The 22,416-nt window shown below is 46.7% G+C and overlaps 1 protein-coding gene across 3 annotated transcripts in view; it reads right to left on the reverse strand.

Moving 5' to 3' along the window:
* The window catches only part of PDS5B (PDS5 cohesin associated factor B), a 202,544-nt gene extending 184,408 nt beyond the window's left edge, over nucleotides 1-18,136 (reverse strand). For all 3 annotated transcript variants that reach the window (XM_051831824.2, XM_051831821.2, XM_051831820.2), the window contains exon 1: nucleotides 18,006-18,136. The gene's annotated coding sequence lies outside the window, so the exon portion shown is untranslated. The remainder of the gene's footprint in view (nucleotides 1-18,005) is intronic.
* Nucleotides 18,137-22,416: the final 4,280 nt, after the last annotated feature.

The raw sequence follows: 22,416 nt of genomic DNA on the forward strand, positions 1-22,416 counted from the left end.
GTGTTTGGGCCCCTGCCACCAATGTGGGAGACCTGGAAAAATTTCTGCCTTCAGCCTGGACCAGCCCTGGCTATTGCAGGCATTTGGGAAGTGACTCATCAGGTGAGAGATCTCAATATCTCCCTTTTGATCTTATTTATTACTTTCCTTGTATTTCTTTATCTCTCTCTGCCTTTCAATTAAATATTTCATAAGTAGATTATTCCCCCCCCCCAAAAAAAAAGACTGCCAATCCAGAATTCTGTATCCAGTAAAAATATCTTGAAAAGACAGACATATTCAAATATATTAAAGCTGAAAAACCATCAGGAGAGACCTAAGCATTAAACAACATTAAAAGTTCTTCAAGGGGGGCCGGCGCCGCGGCTCACTAGGCTAATCCTCCGCCTAGCGGCGCCGGCACACCGGGTTCTAGTCCCGGTCGGGGCGCCGGATTCTGTCCCGGTTGCCCCTCTTCCAGGCCAGCCCTCTGCTGTGGCCAGGGAGTGCAGTGGAGGATGGCCCAGGTGCTTGGGCCCTGTACCCCATGGGAGACCAGGAGAAGCACCTGGCTCCTGGCTCCTGCCATCGGATCAGCGCGGTGCGCCGGCCGCAGCGCGCCAACCGCGGTGGCCATTGGAGGGTGAACCAACGGCAAAGGAAGACCTTTCTCTCTGTCTCTCTCTCTCACTGTCCACTCTGCCTGTCAAAAAAAAAAAAAAAAAAAAAAAAAAAAAAAAAAAGTTCTTCAAGGGGACGGCGCTGTAGCGCACGAGGTTAATCCTCCGCCTGCGGTGCCAGCATCCCATATGGGCGCCGGTTTTAATCCCGGCTGCTCCTCTTCCAGTCCAGCTCTCTGCTGTGGCATGGGAAAGCAGTAGAAGATGGCCAAATGCTTGGACCCCTGCACCCACTCCTGGCTCCTGGCTTCGGATCAGCACAGCTCCAGCCGTTGCGGCCATTTGGGGAGTGAACCAACAGAAGGAAGACCCCCCCCCCCTCTCTCTCTCACTGTCTGTAACTCTACCTGTCAAATAAATAAATAAAAATCTTTAAAATAAAAAAAAGTTCTTCAAGGGTCCAGTGCGGTGGCATAATGGGTTAAGCCGCCAACCACAGTGCCAGCATCCCATATGGGCACCAGTTAGGGTCCCGGCTGCTCCACTTCCAGTCCAGCTCTCTGCTATGGCCTGGGAAAGCAGTAGAGGATGGCCCAAGTCCTTGGACCACCTGTACCCATGAGGGAGACCCGGAAGAGGCTCCTGGCTCCGGATTGGCACAGCTCCTGCCGTTGCGACCATCTGGGGAGTGAACCACCAGATGGAAGACCTACCGGGCCCCCCACCACGCCCGTGTAACTCTGACTTTCAAATAAATAAATAAATCTTTAAAAAAAAAAAAAAAAGATACCCACATTCCACATTAGTGTACTTGCTAGCTCTAGCTCCCAATTCCACCTTTCTGCTAATGCAGATCCTAAAACACAACAGGAGGGGTCCATGCCATGGCTCACTAGGTTAATCCTCCGCCTTGCAGTGCTGGGTTCTAGTCCCAGTTGCTCCTCTTCCAGTCCAGCTCTCTGCTGTGGCCCGGGAAGGCAGTGGAGGATGGCTCAACTGCTTGGGCCCTGCACCCGCATGGGAGACCAGGAGGAAGCACCTGGCTCCTGGCTTCGGATCAACACAGCACGCCGGCCGTAACGGCCATTAGGGGAGTAAACCAAGGGAAGGAAGACCTTTCTCTCTGTCTCTCTCACTGTCTATAACTCTACCTGTCAAATAAAAAAAAATTAAAAAAAAAAAAAAGACAACAGGAAACATTAGCTCAAGAAATTAGTTCCCTGCCACTCATGTGGGAGACCTGGATTGATTTCCTGGCTCTTGGCCTTAGCCCAGGCCTAGCCCCTTCAACTGCAGGCATCTGGTGAATGAACCAGCCCATGTTTCTCTCTCCTCTCCCTCCCTCTCTCTCCCTTCTCCTCCTCCAATTCCTCCTCATCTTCCATCTCTCAAATAATTTAAATGAAAAAGCAAAATCTTAAACAAATTTAACAGGATTTCTACAAAGAAAACAAGTTTTATACTACATGTATATATCTACATTGCTATCTTAATACATTATCACATTATACATTACAAGTATATTTATATCCATATATATTTATGTTACACATTGTTAAAGTCTAAATAAAAGAAGTTTACAACTGTATTTGTAATCTGTTGACGTACAATAATAAACTCCAAAGCAGCATATATTGTATCACAGTTTCTACAGGTTCAAGAATCTAGGAGTAGCTTAGCTGGTGGGTCTGGCTAAGAGTCTCTCGTGAGGCTACAAACTGTAGCTGGGTCTGCAGTCAACTGAAGATTAGAGGACCTGCTTCCAAGTTCAGAGGGCTCTGCGGTGTGGATGTTAAGAGGCAACATTCCACAAGTCTTTTGCACTTCTTACAAGCGAGGCTCTAACTGCCCTTTGTTCTAGAGTACTTTTTCAAGGATGACTAAAAAGGGAACAGATCTGGAAGATAAAGTCTCTTTCACAGCAAAGTGTACTTACTGACCCTTAAAAATATTCAGGTTCTCTATGTTCAGGGTTCCTGTCTTGTAACATAACCTGCTGCATGCAGAGGTGTCCTGAGAGCCTCTGCACAGTATCCAGTGTGAACTGGAAAATAAGGCATTGGCACAAAAATGCTGATAATCAGGCTACTACTACTGCTTGACAATAAACTGTCCTTCTACTGTGACCCATGTCTTCTACTAGGGTACTTCAAAAATTCAAAGAAAATCAAATTAAAAGTTTATTTTGGTACAAAAGATCATAAACAGGTAATGAAAAATTTCATGGAAGGTGTATATTATGAAAATACTGTGAATGGATCTTAAAGTTTCTCTGTACCAAAAGAAACCTATCATTTAATTCAATTTTTTCCAAGTTTTCTGAAATACACTCATATCTAACTGTAGCAGTTCAGCTTGCTGGTCTGCAAGCAAGGTAACATCTCAGATGCTTCAACACTTTGAAAGCAGGTCTCACCACAAAATGGCATCTGGTTTTCCCCAGAGGGAGGGATGAGAGAAAGAAAGAGACCAACACTTAAGCCACAGTGTTTTTTATAACCTATTCTCAAATGCAGCATACCATCACTTTGCCAAACCAACCAACCCTGAAACAATGTGCAAGGTGACCACAAAAGGGTGATATACAAGGAGCAACCATGTTAAATCACTGGGGACCACATTAGAGGTTAAACATTGTTATGTAGTCAGTTCTCCTTAAATCTGCTATATAGATCAATGCAATGCCAAAAGGTTTTTGATAGAAATTACTAAATTGACAAAAATGTCTACAGTGAGGCAGGCATGATGACACAGCAGACTAAACCACTGCTTAGGGTGCCTGCATCCCACAATGGAGTGTTGGTTCAAGTTCTGACTACTTCCAACCCAGCTTCCTACTAATGCATCCTTGAGAGCAGTATATGATACCTCAAGCACTTGGTTCCCAGGCACCCACATGAGAAGTCTGTATACAGTTATGGGCTCCTGGTTGTTGTGGGGCATTTAGGAAGTGAACCAGCACATGAAAGATATTCTTCTGTCTTTCAAGAATATGAAAACAAACTGATAGGTTAAAAAGAAAAAGTATACAGAAAATAGACTGACCAAAAAATATTACAGGAATCACATTTTCTAATTTTAAGACTCAATATACTGCCACAGCAATAGAAACATATGGACACTTGCATAGAAACAAGTAGATCAAGGAAACAATACTGAGTTCAGAAATAGATCTACAGATACAAGATTAAAACAGCTCTGGAGGCCAGCGCCATGGCTCACTTGGCTAATCCTCCGCCTGCGGCACCAGCACCCTGGGTTCTAGTCCCAGTTGGGGTGCCGGGTACTAGTCCCAGTTGCTCCTCTTCCAGGCCAGCTCTCTGCTGTGGCCTGTGAGGGTAGTGGAGGATGGCCCAGGTCCTTGGGCCCTGCACCCGCATGGGAAACAGGGAGGAAGCACCTGGCTCCTGGCTTCGGATTGGCGCAGAGCCGGCCGTGGAGGCCATTAGGGGAGTGAACCAGCAAAAGGAAGATCTTTCTCTCTGTTTCCCTTACACTGTCTATAACTCTACCTGTCAAATTAAAAAAAAAAAATTTTTTTCTGGAGAAAAGCACAAAGGCAATTCAAGGCAGGACAGGTACTTTATGTTTTTGCCGTTGTCAAAAACAATGTTCCTGAAACTTGGTATGTTTTGTAAAATGAGTGTCAACTCTTACCTCACACCATGCACAAAAATTCTAGATCACAGCACTCTACATAGAAGTTAAGATATAAATCTCTAGGGAAAGTGTTTGGTGCAGGAGTTAAGACACTGGCAGGGATGCCCACATCCCACACTGGTGCCTTGGTTCAAATTCCAGCTCCATTTCTAATTACATCTTCCTGTCAATGTGCTCCTGAGAGGCAATAAACAGTGGCCACTGGAGGGTAAACCAACAGCAAAGGAAGACCTTTCTCTCTGTCTCCCTCTCTCACTGTCCACTCTGCCTGTCAAAAAAAAGAAAGAAAGAAATATCTGTTGCCAATGTGGGAGAGACTGGAAAAGAAAAAAAGTGGAGACAGAAAGACAAGAATACAACTGCAGGAACACAAGTAATATTTTACTTTTAGCAAACTCAACTTATGTCACAGAGATTGAAGAGAAATTTAAGAATACCCCAAAAGGAGGAGGAAAATGGAAAAAAGATTAAGGACAGTTAAAGAAAAATGACTCAAACACACCAAAGTAATGCTCAGCTTCACACACAAGAGAAATGCAAATTAAAACTACACTGAGGGGTCGGCACCACGGCTCAGTAGGCTAATCCTCTGCCTGCGGCGCCGGCACACCAGGTTCTAGTCCCGGTCGGGGCGCCGGATTCTGTCCCAGTTGCCCCTCTTCCAGGCCAGCTCTCTGCTGTGGCCAGGGAGTGCAGTGGAGGATGACCCAAGTGCTTGGGCCCTGCACCCCATGGGAGACCAGGAGAAGTACCTGGCTCCTGCCATTGGATCAGCGCGGTGTGCTTGCTGCAGCGCGCCGGGCGCAGCGGCCACTGGAGGGTGAACCAACGGCAAAGGAAGACCTTTCTCTCTGTCTCTCTCTCTCTCACTGTCCACTCTGCCTGTCAAAAAAAAAAAAAAAAAACCTACACTGAGGGACTAGTATCATGGCTTGCTGGGTAAAGCCAATGCCTGCTATGCTGCCATCCCATATGGGCACCAGTCTGTGTCCCAGCTGCTCCACTTCCAATCCAACTCCCTGCTAACAGCCTGGGAAAAGCAGCAGCAGATGGCCCTAGTGTTTGGGCCCCTGCCACCCACATGGAAGACCTGGATGAAATCTGGTTTCAGCCAGCAAAGCCTTGACCATCATGTCCATTTGGGCAGTTAACCAGTTGATGCAAATTCTCTAACTCTCACTTTCAAATAAACAAATGAATCTTAGAAAAACAAAAAATTTGGGGCCGGCGCCATGGTGCAGTAGGTTCTCTTCTGCCTACGGCACCGGCATCCCATATGGGCACCAGTTCGAGTACCGGCTGCGCCTCTTTCAATCCAGCTCTCTGCTATGGCCTAGGGAAGCAGTGGAAGATGGCCCAAGTCCTTGGGTCCCTGCACCCATGTGGGAGACCGGGAGGAAGCACCTGGTTCCTGGCTTTGGATCGGCGGAGCTCCAGCCATTGTGGCTATTTGGGGAGTGAACCAACAGACAGAATACCTTTCTATCTCTCCCTCTCACAAACTCTACCTCTCAAGTGAATAAATAAAATCTTTAAAAAAATTTTTAAAAACTACACTTTCACCCATCAGATTGGCAAAACTCAAGAAAGTCTGATCATACACCGTGTTGGCAAGGCTATTGGGAAACAAGTATTCTCACATATACATTACTGTTACAAACTCCATAAACAGCAATTTAACATCTATTCAAAATTGTACCTGCTACATTCTTTAGCCTAGCAATACTTCTAGGAATTTAAAAACTACTGCAGAAGTCTGGAAAAGAAGCAAACAGGAAAGGGTATGGATGAGAGTCTACTGCACATTTTATTCTCATTTTGGACTCTTACTTTTAAAGTATGGATGTGTAGCTAGAAAAAAATTGTACAAAAACTGCATCGAAATCAACAGGATTTGGTAACATTTCATATGAGAGGCTGAGGAGGTAAAGGCGTTAAGAAGACTCCCACGTTTCTGAAAAAATGATAAATCTACCATCCTTTACAACCAGGAGGGAAGGGAGAGAGGAAGGAACTGGCGCTATTAACCATGGCAAAGTTGGAAAAATGTTAAAGGGTAGGAGAAAACAATTGAATTCTGGACATGTACTTGAGGTGCTGTGTTCAATGGTGCACTACAAAAGACGACAGGAAATGGAAGCAATCAAGGAATATCATTGTTAAGAGCAGTAGGAAAGAAAACCAAAGGAGGGCACAGTGGGTAAAGCTGCCACCTGCAGTGCCAGCATCCCATATAGGTGCCAGTTTGAGACACAGCTGCTCAATGCAGCTCTACTATGGCCTGGGGAAACTAGAAAATGGCTCAAGTCCTTGGGCCCCTGCACCTGCATGGCAGACCCGGACAAAGCTCCTGGCTTTGAATCGGCCCAGTTCCAGCTATTGCGGCTGTTTGGGGAATGAACTGACGAATGGAAGACTTCTCTGTCTCTCTGCCTCTGCCTCTCTGTAACTCTGCCTTTCAAATTAATAAATATTAAAAAAAAAAAGAATCCTAGGCCAGCGACATGGCTCATTAGGCTAAACCTGTGCCTGCAGCACCGGCATCCCGGGTTCTAGTGCCAGTTGAGGTGCTGGATTCTGTCCCAGTTGCTCCTCTTCCAGTCCAGCTCACTGCTGTGGCCCGGGAAGGCAGTGGAGGATGGCCCAAGTGCTTGGGCCCTGCACCCGCATGGGAGACCAGGAGGAAGCACCTGGCTCCTGGCTTTGGATCAACAGAGCGTGCCGGCCATAGCAGCCATTAGGGGAGTGAACCAAGGGAAGGAAGACCTTTCTCTCTGTCTCTCTCTCACTGTCTATAACACTGCCTGTAAAAAAAAAAAAAAAAAAAAAAAGAAAAAAGAAAAAGAATCCTACCTTAAAAAGGGGGGGGGGGGGGGGGGAGACATGGAGACATGTATATAAGCTAAATTTATGTAGGAATTACTTAGTCTACAAAGCCAATTAACTGGAATAAAACCAAGACCCAGAGAATAAAATAAAAAGGTAACTAATTCAAAGTGACACATAAGGCCACATTTTAATAGCCTTTTCTTACAGACATCAAACTCTCACTAAAAGCTTATTTAGTACATTTAGTTCCCCCAAGTCCACTACAGATTAGAAACATAAAAAAGAAAAGTGGGTGTAGCTACCAGAGAAATCAAGTGGCAGCAGCATGTGGAAACAAACAAAAATATAAGACCACAGAATAGTCTTCAAGCACTCTTCATTGGAGCCAAAGCCTCATCTTTCCATCATCTAAGATTTGGCCAAATCGGTCCCTCCTTCAGCAAGTTTTCAGGGACTGGCACTGTGGCATAACAGGTTAAGCCACAGCCTGCAGTACTGGAATCCCACATGGGTGACAGTTCAAGTCCTGGTTTTTTCACTTCCAATCCTGCTCCCTGCTAATGTTCCTGAGAAAGCAGAAGAGGATGGTCCAACTACTTCGGGCACCTGCCACCCACTCGGGAGACTCAGATAAGTTCCTGGTTCCGGTTCAGCCCAGCGGTAGCTGCTGCAGCTATTTGGGGAGAGAACCAGCAGATGGAAGACCTCTCTTTCAAATAAATAAATTGGTCTTAAAAAATAAAGTTTTTAGGCCAGCGCTGCGGCTCAACAGACTAATCCTCCGCCTGCAGCGCCGGCACCCCAGGTTCTAGTCCCGGTCGGGGCGCCGGATTCTGTCCCGGTTGCTCCTCTTCCAGGCCAGCTCTCTGCTATGGCCTGGGAAGGCAGTGGAGGATGGCCCAAGTGCTTGGGCCCTGCACCGGTATGGGAGACCAGGAGAGGCACCTGGCTCCTGGCTTCGGATCAGCGCGATGCGCCGGCGGCCAATGGAGGGTGAACCAACGGCAAAGGAAGACCTTTCTCTCTGTCTCTCTCTCACTGTCCACTCTGCCTGTCAAAAAATAAATAAATAAATAAATAAATAAATAAATAAAAATAAAAAATAAAGTTTTTCATGGTCTCTACTCTGAGTAACATAATTAATCTTTTATCAAATTTGATTTCAAATATTTTGTTTATGCCTTCCTGAAAGCATTAATTATATACTGCCTTATTTAATAATTATTATGTCATCCTTTTTCTACTTGAATCATCTCTTGAGTGAAGGAATATCCTTCATCTTTGTTATCTCTAGCAAGTACTGAGCACAATTTCTTTACACAGTATAGCATGCAAAACACCCATTCCAAAATTATCCTATTTTTGCCTTCTCTAAAGTGATATAAGTGGGGCCAGCACTATGGCATAGTAGGCTAACCCTCTGTCTGCAGCACCGGCATCCAATATGGAGGCTGGTTTGAGTCCCGGCTGTTCTACTTCTGATCCAGCTCTCTGCTTATGGTCTGGGAAAACAGAAGTTGGCCCAAATGCCTGAGCCCCTGCACCCATATAGGAGACCCAGGAGAAGCTCCTGGCTCCTGGCTCCTGGCTTCAGATCTGCCCAGGTCCAGCCATTGCAGCCATTTGGGGAATGAACCAGTGGATGGAAGATCTTTCTGTCTCTCCCTCTCTGTTACTCTACCTCACAAATAAATAAATAAAAATCTTAAAAAAAAAAAAAAGTGTTATAAGTGGCCTTTGCAGAGAGTATCCCTGAAAAAGATTACAATCATTTTAACTTACATATTTGGCACCATGCTAAACATCTGGCTAGCTTACCCCAAAAACTAATGTGATACAAGTGACTAAGAAGTTACCACTAATGGATTTGGAGTTTCTTCTATAGGCGAGAAAAATGTTCCAAGACCTGACTGTGGTGATGGTTACACAAATCTATTAATATGCTGTAAAACAACTGTACATTTTCAAGAGATTAACTATATGGTACGTGAATTATGTCAATAAAGTTATTTTTAAAAGTCTGTATTTTACAGATGAAGAAATTGAGTCTTGCCAAGATTAGGTAATTTGCTTATCATGACAGAACAAGCTGATGACGGAGACAGTATAAAAACCCAAGCAGGGGCTGGCGCTGTGGCGCAGCAGGTTATCACCCTGGCCTTAAGCACTGGCATCCCATACGGAGGCATGTTCGAGACCCAGCTGCTCCACTTCCAATCCAGCTCTCTGCTGTGGCCTGGGAAAGCAGTGGATGATGACCCAAGTCCCTGGGCCCCTGCACCGGCATGGGAGACCAGGAAGAAGCTCCTGGGTCTTGGCTTCAGATCGGCACAGCTCCAACCATTGTGGCCAATTGGAGAGTGAACCATCGGATGGAAGACCTCTCTCTCTCTGCCTCTCCTCTCTGTGTAACTCTTTCAAATAAATATATAAATCTTTAAAAAAAAAAAAGCAGTCTCAACTCTTACTTCCAAGTCCCTAAACTTAACTGCCATGTTCTTCTGCCTTCCTTAGAAAAGAATTTCACGAGGGCTGGCATTGTGACATTATGGTGTAGCAAGTAAAGCTGCTACCTGAGATGCCAAATTCCCACACTGGTGCCAGTTCGAGTCCTAGATGCTCCAATTCCAATCTAGCTCCTGGCTAACGTGCTTGGGAAAGCAGTGAAAGATGACTCAAATGCTTGGGACCCTGCACCTAAATGGGAGACCCGGATGGAGTTCCAGGCTCCTGGCCTCAGCCTGGTGGAGCCTTGACCATTGCAGCCATTTTGAGAGTGAACTAGCAGATGGACAATCACTTTCTAAGATTGTCTTTCAAATAAATAAATATTTTTTTAAAAAGAAGGATGGAATTAGTGTCACCACATCAGATGCCTGGGTTCCCACCAAAAAGCAGCCCCCAGGAAGAAGCAGGTGACCCCTCAAGTATTGGGTCCCTGCCAGGCACATGGGAGACCTGTACCGAGTTCCCAACTCCCAGCTTCAGCCCGGCCCAGTTTTGGCCATTTTGTGCACTGAGGACATGAGCCAGCAGATGGAATCAATCAATCTCTTTCTGCTCTAAAACGGGAAAAAAGTTAGATAAAGGAATTCCACTCATCAAGCATCAAATCAAAAGCCTAGATATGCTCCATCAATGTTCAAGTCTTAAATGCCAAACTCCAACTAAGACTATAAAAATCTGCCCTAATTATATCATAATGCTAAAGGAGAAGGAAAGTCAAGGCTGAAAAGAAAGGTACTAAGAGCCAGAGCTGTGGCATATTGGGTTAAGCCACCACCTGCAGTGCTGACTTCCCTTATGGGTGCTGGTTCAAGACCCAGCTGCTCCACTTCCAATCCAGCTCTCTGCTATGGCCTGGGAAAGCAGTAGAAGATGGCCAAAGTCCTTGGGCCCCTGCACCCACATGGGAGACCTGGAAGAAGCTCCAGGCTCCTGGCTTCAGATCAGCCCAGCTCTAGGTGCTACCGCCTCTCTCTCTCTCTGCACTTCTGCCTCTGTAACTCCACCTTTCAAATAAATAAATATTAAAGAGAAAGAAAGAAAGAAAGAAAGAAAGAAAGAAAGAAAGAAAGAAAGAAAGAAAGAAAGAAAGAAAGAAAGAAAGAAAGAAAGGGAGAGAGAGAGAGAGAGAGAGAGGGAGGGAGGGAGGGAGAAAGAGAAAGAGAAAGAGAAAGAGAAAGAGAAAGAGAAAGAGAAAGAGAAAGAGAAAGAGAAAGAGAAAGAGAAAGAGAAAGAGAAAGAGAAAGAGAAAGGTAACAATGGGGGGTGGAAGGTTGGGGGAAATGCTTAAGAGATATACCTTAAGACCACATGAAACATTACTATTACTTGATTGCTGTAATCAAAGGCAGTGGGTAGGATTAATTCAGCTGAGATAGAGGTAAATGGAGGCTTCTTGAACCAGTTCTTCCTGTGTCTGATAATTTTTTGTTATGGAAGGCTGTGCCATACAGGAATCTTCAAAAAGTTCATGGAAAATCAAATTTATGAAAAAGCTATGCATGCATTTTCTAACATTTTTTGCACCAAAATAAACTTAAATTTCAAACCCAGTTCTCCATGAACTTTCTGAGGTACCCTCAAACACATGTAGGATGTTTTAACAGCCCCCATTCCTGAGCTCCACCTGCTAGATGCCAGTGGCAGCCCACTTTCCCTGTTTGTGACCACTGAAAAGTCTGGACATTGCCAGATTTCCTAGCAATAGAAGGGGTAGGACAGGAGGCCGGCGCCATGGCTCAATAGGCTAATCCTCCACCTTGCGGCGCCGGCACACCGGGTTCTAGTCCCGGTCGGGGCGCCGGATTCTGTCCCGGTTGCCCCTCTTCCAGGCCAGCCCTCTGCTATGGCCAGGGAGTGCAGTGGAGGATGGCCCAGGTGCTTGGGCCCTGCACCCCATGGGAGACCAGGAAAAGCACCTGGATCCTGGCTCCTGCCATCGGATCAGCGCGGTGCGCTGGCTGCAGCGGCGGCCATTGGAGGGTGAACCAACGGCAAAGGAAGACCTTTCTCTCTCTGTCTCTCTCTCACTGTCCACTCTGCCTGTCAAAAAAAAAAAAAAAAAAAAAAAAAAAAAAAAAAAAGAAGGGGTAGGACAGGGTGGAGGGATTAAAAATCACCTCAGTTTAAGAACCCATGGCGCCGGCACCACAGCTAAATAGGCTAATCCTCCGCCTGTGGCGCCGCCACACTGGGTTCTAGTCCCAATTGGGGCACCGGATTCTGTCTCGGTTGCCCCTCTTCCAGTCCAGCTCTCTGCTGTGGCCTGGGAAGGCAGTGGAGGATGGCCCAAGTGCTTGGGCCCTGCACCCGCATGGGAGACCAGGAGGAAGCACCTGGCTCCTGGCTTCAGATTTGGATCAGCGCGGTGCGCCGGCCGCAGAGGCCACTGGGGGGTGAACCAACGGTAAAGGAAGACCTTTCTCTTTCTCTCTCTCACTGTCCACTCTGCCTGTCCAAAAAAAAAAAAAAAAAAAAAGAACCCATGGCTATACTAGGAGTAAAGATGACCAAAGGGCCAGGCATTTACTAACAAGTATACATTATAACTGAAGACATGTAAGTCTTTCAAATCACCCAAACCTACCAAGAAAAACCTCAATGCATAAAAAACGTGAAGATGGATGTATTGAGAGAACAGTACACAAGGATTACATGGGACCAAACTTCATGTAGTCTTACCAGCATAAGATTTCTGTACAGTTCAGTATGTAAGACCGCAGACACTCTAGCACAGGGGAGATGAACACTGGGCCTGTGGTCAGTCATTGGACTGACCCTTCAAGGCAACCACAAGTGAACTTGAAACTCAGTAAATCTATTGCAGGCTACTTTTTCAGTTGTTAATATGTAATGGCCACAAATTAAGGTATATATAAGCAATGGCTCTTGGCAGAAAAAAGGTTCTCCACATCTGCTCTAGCAGCATATCAGCTACAGAGAGACACTACTAAAGATGAGGAAATAGATCTAAAGGATTCTAGAAATAAACTGCTTCCTTTGACTGGTTCAAGGGAAAAATCAGTTTCCCTTCTAAGAAAAACTAAGCCCTCATCTCTGGAGGAACTGAAATCCCAAGATCCAGGTTGCAACCCCTTCCAGGGAAGAAGAACACATCAAATGACAGTATGAGTAGAAATAAAATGACACCGGGTAGGCATTTGGCAGAGCAGGTAAGCCAATGCTGGAGTGCCCACATCCCATATTGAAGTGCCTGGTTTGAGTCCCCACTCCATTTTGGATCCAGCTTCCTGCTAATACATACCTGAGAGCCAGCAGGTGATTGTTCAAGTACTCAAGTTCCAGTAACCCACACCAGTTGGAGTGCCAGGCACCTGGCTTTGCCTGGCCCAGCCCTGAGCTATTGTGGGCATTTGAGGAGTGAAATCAGAGGATGAGGGTCTCTCTCTCATAAAAATAAAATTTAAACATGAAATGACAATTGAAGGGGATGGGAAGTGACAAGATGTGACAAGCAGACAGCACCAAGGCTGAGCTGACTATACATATAGCTTATTTATCCAGACTCTAAAATCTCCCTTCAGGTTGCTTCTGTCTCTCTTCTATGACAAGCCAAGGGCTTTCAATACTCTGGTACTGACACCTAGTTACTCAAGGCCTAACACCACAGCCACTCCATTCAGAGCACCACTACCTCCCAAAGTGCTGTAGGTTCCAAAATCTTATTCCTCCATGACCTCTCTCAGCACACTGTAGCTCTCAGAAAAGGACTGGTGCTGGAAAGAGTGGGAGGGTGTTGCATCAAGTAAATTAAAGTACTTGAACTACAGTATATGCTGCAAGTAACCTCCCCCCAAAACAAGATATAAATGTTCATCCTCACTCATAATCAAAGAAATGTAAACTCAAAAAACAAAAACATACTTTGCATACCAATTTGGCAAAAGCCATAAAGTTTCAGCAAGTTCAATACTGGTGAGCATGTAACAGGCATACTCATATGTTGCTGGTTAGCATAAACTTCTACAACCTACTGTCATTCAACAGGAGTAAGAAAAAATAAATTATGGAATATACTTATAATAAAGCGCCCTAATTATTTTTAGTTACATTGATCATGCCAATATTAAGAGTTCTGTGACATTAACCAAGGAGAAAAAAGCCACAGTTCAAAAAAAGTAAACAGCAGTACAACATAATAGTATAACACACTGCTATTTATACAAATATTTTTATGAATTAAACTTTCTGGAACTGTAAACAGTGGTTTACCTTCTGGGAGGAAGAGGAAAAAAGTAATTTTTTATGTTCCTGTACCATTAGGCTTTTTTTAAAAAACATATACAACTTTTCAACTTAAAATACACGACTTACCACCAATTCACTCAACAACCACATTAGCCCACATCTGAAAGCTAACTGAAACTGCCCAGTAGTATTTCAGTTAGTAAGGGATACATTTTGGGATATGGAATTTTCCTTCAAAATCGTTTCTTCCTTCCCCAAGATCACTTCCAACAGGAAAAAAGAGTAAGGAAATCCCTTCACTGCCTAAGGAGCCATTGATTTTCATTCCTTTCAGGTCCCTAACCATTCTCTCCTAGGGAGAGACACCCCCTCCATCTCCCTATCAACTGTATTTCTAGTCTTGGCTAACCTCACTCTTACACACACAGAAGCACAACTGTCATGGTCACTGAAGAGGGACCACGTGCTCCTTTCAGAATGAAGCATCAGCTGGGAACCACTCCCTTGGTCTGAGCTCTCCTCACCTGGGAGTGGAGGCCAGTGACTCCTTCCACAGGGCAGAATGCCTCAGTCCTCATCTCCTGCTTGTCCAGAAGCTCAATATTTGTCCCACTGTAACTGAACCGATTCAGAGCATTCTCTTTCAAAGAGAGCACCAGGCTAGTGAAGTCCTTCTAGAGCCCAAAGATGCCTCAGAAGAGTTCCCTGCTTTAATCAGTCTTTCCTCCACAGCCTTTAACTACCAAGTTTTACAGTAACAAACCAAAAATTTCTAATTACTGCTTACTACTAATGTTTCATCATTAGAGTATAATAATTATGGATATTTTAATGTCTCAGATTAATGGCTTTACGATTTAAACAACTAAATTTTATTCACTTGAGTTTTATCATGATTTTCTTCTCATTACATAATCACTTGTGGCTGCTAAAACAATTACAGTCTCAATGCGCAAACTTATTTTTAATTCTGAACTAATTAGTAAGAAAGGATCATAAAACTTTTTTCAAGCACTGGGAGAAATGATTATGATCAGGTGGTACACAACAGTGTGCGTAAAGAGCTGAACTCTACTCTCCAAGAAGTCAGAACTGCAAACCATTTGGTTCCTTCTTGAGTAAGCTTAAAAGTAAATACCTTCTCAGAGAAATTACTGAGCTCACTTTTAAACTACACATTTATAGAATTTTTAACATTTCTAAACAGGAATACTCAACCCAAATAAAATGCCTATTGTAACTGGAGGGAACAAATGACCTGTGTAACAATCTGATTTTGAAAGTTAGGGAAAAAAAAGAACACATACAGTCAGTCAGTCTCTCCCTCCCCATACATACACACACACACACACACACACACACTCTTAATAACACAGTTCAGTACTAACTTCCAAATTACTCTGGCTTACAAGTTTCACAAGGAATAAATGCTATGTCAAGTAATGTTACAGCCTGAAAGAGCAAGCAGCACCAGGAGACAGACATGCAAGCAGTTATCTTTTGAGACAACAGAAGTGGACTGATTCCTGGATAGAAATGATTAAAAGCCGCATCTGAAACCATTATCCCTGAAATTTTAGTTTCTGGTTGAAGAAAAGTGAGAAGGAAATGGAAAATAATACTGCTAATTCTTGAAATTAAACATACAGACCACGGGAAGTTTCTAAGCTTCAGGGAGACCTACGGGCTACCCCAATTCCACTACATGAATATGACTGTGACCTTGGATAAGTTAATCAAATTATAATCTGAAACTATTTTCTCACATCTAAAATAGCTTAAGTGGAGATCCTGAGTTTCCTATTAGCTCTCTAACATTAATGAAAGGAACACAAAATCACTCTTTTCTAACATAAGCTGTATACAATACTTGTCACCCAAGAGTTCCCAAACCAAATCAGAGTAAGCTCAACTGTCTGTTCTAAACAAACATGATCAAAGGAGTAGCACTCAGAAGTCAAAGGACAGCTTCTGTGTTTCCCAAGAGGAATAAGCAAAAAGAACATGACCACCCAAAATATTCCCTTCCTCGCAAAGCTTTGGGTATATGCTACCCAAGGACAGCCCTCTTACAGGGCATCACTTTATTTTAGGCTTAGCAAGTTACTGATAAAGACTAGTCCTCAAAATATTACCCTCTGTAACTGTTAAACAGAACTACAGAACAATTTTAACTTAAACATTAGGACAGCCAACCCGTAGACTCTTAGTACAAATAACCTGAGCACAAAACTACCTATGACAAGAATGACTATCACCACCTAACTCCGTGAATTCTCTAGGAAGTGGGGAGAGGAACCAAGGAAGAGTAAGGTGACAGGAAGAGTAACAAAAACCACTGCAAAAGCAAACTTAACACAGGAAGAATCAGCTTAAATCAAAAGAGAAATAACAAAGTTCTTACAAACCGAGGAGGGGGAAGAAGCACTACTGTCCCATTTAAAAGACACCTTCAAAAAACACCCTAGCTGAGAAAAAATTTTTCAAACCATCAGAAAAAGGGGAAAAAGCTATTTCCGTTCTGTCTGAAGTGCATCTTTTCTATGTATTTGTAAGCAGAATGTTCTGGTTCAAGATGTATTTTTATAGTTAAGGTTTTGAGAACAGATCAATCAATACAAGAGGTCCCACGCTGTAAGTTTCACCCACACAGCCATCACCATAAATTTTAATTGAGTTTTTTGCTATCAACATGAGAAGCAAGATTAACTGTTCCACAAACTGAACTGTACACACCACAGGAATAACTCGATTCATTGTCCCTAAAAATGCTAACAGCTGATTATGCGCACTGCATAGGTAAGTGTTCTTTCAAGCCCACACTTGCGTTCCTATTTCACTTGACCACCACCAGTTAACAGAGAAAACTGTTTTGTCTTGAAGCCTTATCCACGGGCAACCCAGAACAATGATTTCACTGCCATTCAGGTTTTAAATACTTAGGACTGACTGAACAGCTCGCCCCCTGCACATAAACACACGCGTTTCTAGTGCTTATTGGGAAGGCAGTACGGGACTCCCCACCTCTCTCAAGACCCCAGACCAACCTCCCGAATCCCAGGCTACAAGCAAAAGTTTCCGAAAACTGTTCAACCAACGGGGACACTAGCGCCCATCCATCCCTTCCTAAGAAGGGCGTGAGCCCAGCGGTCCTGGCAGAGTGGGGCGCCGGAGGCCCCCGGAGCCCGAGCCCACAGCGCCCGCGGCCAGCGGCAGCCCGAGGGGCCGCGGACCAGGGCAGGGGCCGCGCTTCGGCGTGCAAACTCGCTCCCGCGGGTTAACAGTCGAGCCGCCGAGAGCAGCCTGGAAACCCACAGCAGCGGCTTTCTCTCCGGACCCAAAACTTTTCAAGTGTCGACAAAATAACAGTGCAAAAAAAAAAACGGGGGGGGGGGGTAGCTGTTCACGACCGCACACCCACTGGGCGGCCGGTCCTGCCGAAGCCAAAGCCGCCGCCGGGGAGGAGTCACTTCACGCCCGCGCTCCGCTCTTCCTCAATTGGGTCCTCGGGCTGCCCAGCACCAGCTCCGAGCGGCGCGGGGAAGCGCGCTTTCTCCGCCGGCGGCGGCCGGGTCCCACCGTGCGAAAATGTCACTCTCCCGAGCCCGCCGCCCCGGCCCCGCGGCCAGGCCGGGCGGCGCGCGGGGACCCGCCGAGAGCTCCGAGGGCGCCCCCCGGGGCCCCGCGCCGCCCGGAAGGGGGAAAAACCCGCCCGCGGGAGGATTCAACAGGAGCACCGCGCCGCCCGCCTGCCGCCCGGGAAACAGCCGCGGGCCGCCGGGGCGCGGGGGGAGGGGCGGCGGGCGCGCCGCGGGGGCTGCCCCGGGACCCCCGCCCCGCGCGCAAGGTCACTGCCCGCCGCCACCGCGGGCGCCCCGGCTCGGACCACGGCGGCAAGTTTAATTTCCAGCGGCTGCGGCTAGAGCCCGCGGCGTGCAGGAGCGCGCGCCGACCGCCGGCCCTCCCCGCCCCCACCCGCAGCCGGGCCCGCGCCCCCCAGACCCCCGGCCGCCGCCAGGCAGCCGGCCGCTGCAGCCCCCGACGCCCCGGAGGCTCGGCTCGGCTGGCAGGCGGGCGGGCGCCGCTCCAGCCCCGCCGCACACCACCCCACACACACAGCCGTGGTGGCGGCCGCTGAAAAATGGAGCGCGGCGAGCACAGAGGAGGGACATTTTTCTTTCCGTTAACTGAATTGTTGCCTACCTCCGGGTGCCCGACTCGCTACTCCTCTCACTCCGCTGCTCTCCGGGATCCGCCGCCGCCGCCGCATCCAATCGCCTCCTCCCCCCCCTCCCCTTCCGCAGCCAGCCCGGCCGTTCCTCCTCCTCTCCGCTTCAAAATGGCGCCAAGCGCTCTTCGGAGGCTGCTCCAATCGAACCGCCGCGGACAGCACCCGGGGGCAGGCAGAGCGCGGCGTGGGTGCGCAGCGCCCCCTGCCGACCGCATGGCCCTGCGCGCGCTCGTCCGCCCGCTGGGATCCCCGGGGCCCCGCCCCGTCCGCGCGCACGCGCAGGCCCCTCCTCCGCCCCGCCCGATGAGCGCGCGCGCAGCCGCAGAAGCACGTCGCCGCGGGGGCCGAGTGTGTGATGGGCCGCTGTCGGTACCCAGTCAGCCTCTGCGGAGAACGGTGGTCGCGGTTCTGTATCCCTAACTTTTTGGGTAAAGGTTGGGCGGTTTTTAAAACGCTGACGTCCCGCCCCGATGTTGTGCTATGTTAGCAAAATTGGTGTTATTAACTACTTCGCTCCTTCCCAGATAACGCTGGCCCGGATACTCTGAGTGAGCCACAGGTCTTTTTTTTTTTTTTTTTTCTGGCATTCCCTGTTGGGTCTTTGCTAAATTCCACCGCTTTGAGATTTGGAGACGCTGTTTAAGGGGCAGCAGAAGCTGGGGGGGGGGGGGGGGGGACGCACATAGTAATCCAACCTGTGACTGAGCATCCCGTTGCTTCGCGTTGTCGAACCTGAACTTTTGGAAGGAAACGGGGTCGCAGGGCCGCGAGGGGGACAGCAACAGGTGGACGTCTGCCGCCTGCACCTCCCGCGGGGGCGGCGCTGGGTCGGCCGCCGCGGGATGCGCGGGCTGTGCCGCTCACCGCGCCGATCGCCGGCGTGCGGGCCCCTCCAGGAGCTGGAGAACGGGCTTCTTCGCTTTTCTGCTTTGGCTTCTGGTATCACCATCCCTGCTGCGGGCCCGTCTCCCCTGGCATGGTGTATTTCGTTACTCCAGATTTGTTCCAGAGAAAATCTTTTTTCAGTGATGAAGACACGTGAAGTGCGCTATGGATTGCAATAGGGTATTTATCAATGGAAGCAAAAGTAATGCTGACACACAAACTACTATCATGGAGGTGGGAAAGATGGTATAAGATGCCGTCATCTGCAGCCAGGGAGCCTGTGGGTGCTGAGCCCGATTCGTTGGGCTTTCAGGAGGTTTCCCCAGACGATGCTGCTAAAGTCCCCTCCATGATCACTAGACCTGAGTTACTGTAATCCACTGAGATGCTGCCATTGAATAGACACAAGGCTTCTACCCATCTTACACATTTGACTTAAATCTGCTGTGAGTTCTTTCCGACCTCTTTTTAAAACCATCTCAGGAATTTCCCTACTTTATATCACTGTTAACAGCAACAAAAATCTTGCCCGGCCAGAGAGATCTAGAAAAAAATTATAACTCTTTGATGGTTGCTATCTTTCTTTCTTTGCCCTCTTCAATTCTCAAACCTCCAAACACAGAACACAGGAAAGTTTAAGGGGTTGACACTGTGGCACAGTGGGGTTACCTGCCATCTGCAGTGCCTGTATCCCATATGGGCACTGGTTGGGGTCCCTGCTGCTCCATTTCCAATCCAGTTCGATACTAATGCAGTTGGGAAAGCAGGGAAAGATGTCCCAAGTCCCTGGGCCCCTGCCACACATATGGAAGACATAGAAGAAGTGCCTAGCCTAGCTCCTGGCTTAGGCCTGCTGCAGCCCAGGCTATTGGGGCCATTTGGGAAGTGAATCAGTAGATGGAAGATCTCTTTCTATGTCTCCTCTCTCTCTCTCTCTCTCTCTCTCTCTCTCTCTCTGTAACTCCGTCTTTGAAATAAATAAATCGTTTTTTTTTTTTAAAGAAAAGTTCAAAAGAAAAGCAGAAGGAGGGCCAGACTTCTTGCATGAGTTTTTCACTGTTCTTATCCCAGCAGGCACCCAGCAGATATTTTCATTGAGTGTGTGAATTGTTTAAGAATGATGTGCTCTATCTCGTGTGTGGCAGTGAGTCCTGAGATGGCTAAAGGTGTTACATCAGCTCTGTGAGCAGTTTTGCCCGTTTCAGCATGAACCCTGTTAGACAATGGTGTGTCATGAGTGACAGTGGTGAAACCCAGAATACATATTTTTTTTAAGATTTATTTATTTATTAGAAAGTCAGAGTTACACAGAGAGAGGAGAGGCGGGGGCGAGGTGGGGGGTCTTCCATCTGCTGGTTCACTCCCCAGCTGGCCGCAACAGTCAGAGCTGCACCAATCTGAAGCCAGGAGTAGGAGCTTCTTCTGGGTCTCCCATGTGGGTGCAGGGGCCCAAGGACTTGGGCCGTCTTCTACTGCTTCCCAGGCCACAGCAGAGAGCTGGATCAGAAGTGAAGCAGCCTGGACTTGAACCGGCACCCATATAGGATGCTGGCACTGCAGGTGGTAGCTTTACCCACTATGCCACAGCACCGGCCCCAGAATACATAGTGTTCATTCAGTCCGCCAACACTACAGAATTGAACCCAAGGAAAGCTTGGGCCAGAAAGGAGACGGCATTCAAAAGAGATTTACAGTGGAGGATAGTAGGGAATTACCATTAGGCCAGATAGAAAAAAAAAAAAATTTAAAGCATCAATGAGACATTGCTTCTCATAAAAGGGTTTGCTTTTATACAATGGCAAGTGGATTTACAGAAAATAGTGACAGCCAGCGCCACGGCTCACTTGGCTAATCCTCACCCTGCGGCGCCAGCATCCCAGGTTCTAGTCTCGATCGGGGTGCTGGATTCTGTCCTGGTTGCTCCGTTCCAGTCCGCTCTCTGCTCACAGAGCTGATGCAACACCTTTAGCCATCTCAGGACTCACTGCCACACACGAGATAGAGCACATCATTCTTAAACAATTCACACACTCAATGAAAGTATCTGCTTGGGCCCTGCACCCACATGGGAGACTGGAGGGAAGGAAGCACCTGGCTCCTGGCTTTGGATCAGTGCATCGTGCTAGCCGTGGCGGCCATTTGGGGGGTGAAGCAATGGAAAAGGAAGGCCTTTCTCTCTGTCTCTCTCTCTCTCTCTCTCTCTCACACAGTCTAACTCTGCCTGTCAAAAAAAAAGAAAAAATAATAATAGTGACACAAACCTTCATTTAAAGCACTATTGTCTAACACTGATATTTAAACAAAACTACTAGGTTTCTGGATTTAAAAACAATCCCATTGTAGTTTGTCAGGAGCAATGTGATTGAATGTAGTATATATGGACCTGACCATCCAAAGCTCAGTTGTGAATGCTTTACACTCTGAGAAACAGAGCTTATGTGGGAACATATAAAAATGCTCATCTTAGAAAGACTTGATTAGAAGAATTATCTGTGATTATGAAGAATCACAAATCCAGCCCTCACATGTATTATTTCTACTGCTGCTAGAACAAATGACCACAAAGTGAGTGGTGTGACACAGCACAAATTGTCCTACAGTTCAGTAATTCAGAAGTCTGACACACATCTCCCTGAGCTGAAATCAAGGTCTCTGCAGGGCTGTGGTCCTTTCTGGAGACCCTGTGGGAGGACCCATTTGCTTGCCATTTCTAGTTTCTAGAGGCTGCCCACATTCCTTGGCTCATGTCTCCATCCAGCTTCAAAGCCAGCACCATAGCACCTCTCTGACCCTGCTTCGAGCATCGTATCGCTTTCTCTCGTTCTCCTTTCCCTCCCTTATCCACTTTTAAGACTTTTGTAATAATACTGGGCCCACCTGGATAATCCACGCTAATATCTCTCATGTAAGATCAGACAATTATCAGCCTTATTTCTTAAAAAAAAAAAGATTTGTTTATTTATGCATTATTTGAAAAGCAGAGTTATAGAGAGAAAGGGAGATAGTGAGCCATCTGCTGGTTCACTCCCCAAAAGGCCATATGGCAAGTGCTGGACCAGGCAAAAACTGGGAGCCTGGAACTCCATCTGGGTTCCCTACATGGTTAACAGGAGCCCAAGGATTCAGACCATTTTCCACTGATCTCCCAGGCACATTAGCAGGGAGCTGAATTGGAAGTGGAACAGCTGAAACTTAGACCAGTGTTCCCATGGGATGCTGGTGTTGCAAGCAGCAGCTTAATGGGGTGTGCCACAACACCAATTGCAGCAACCTTATTTCACTCTGCAACCTTAATGCACTTTACCATGGAAACTATCATATTCAAAAGTTCTGAGGATGAGGACACAAATTTTTTATGTGGGGGATAACCATTATTCATCATTCATTTTTGGGTTATCTGGGTTTTTTGCTTCTATTTTTCTCTTTCTTTCTTTTTCTTTTTTTTTTCTTTCTTTCTTGCCTTTTTTTTTTTTTTTTTTTTTTTTGTAGGATCTAAAC

This window comes from Oryctolagus cuniculus, chromosome 9 (genome assembly GCF_964237555.1).
Source record: "Oryctolagus cuniculus chromosome 9, mOryCun1.1, whole genome shotgun sequence".
In the NCBI taxonomy this organism is placed as follows: domain Eukaryota; kingdom Metazoa; phylum Chordata; class Mammalia; order Lagomorpha; family Leporidae; genus Oryctolagus; species Oryctolagus cuniculus.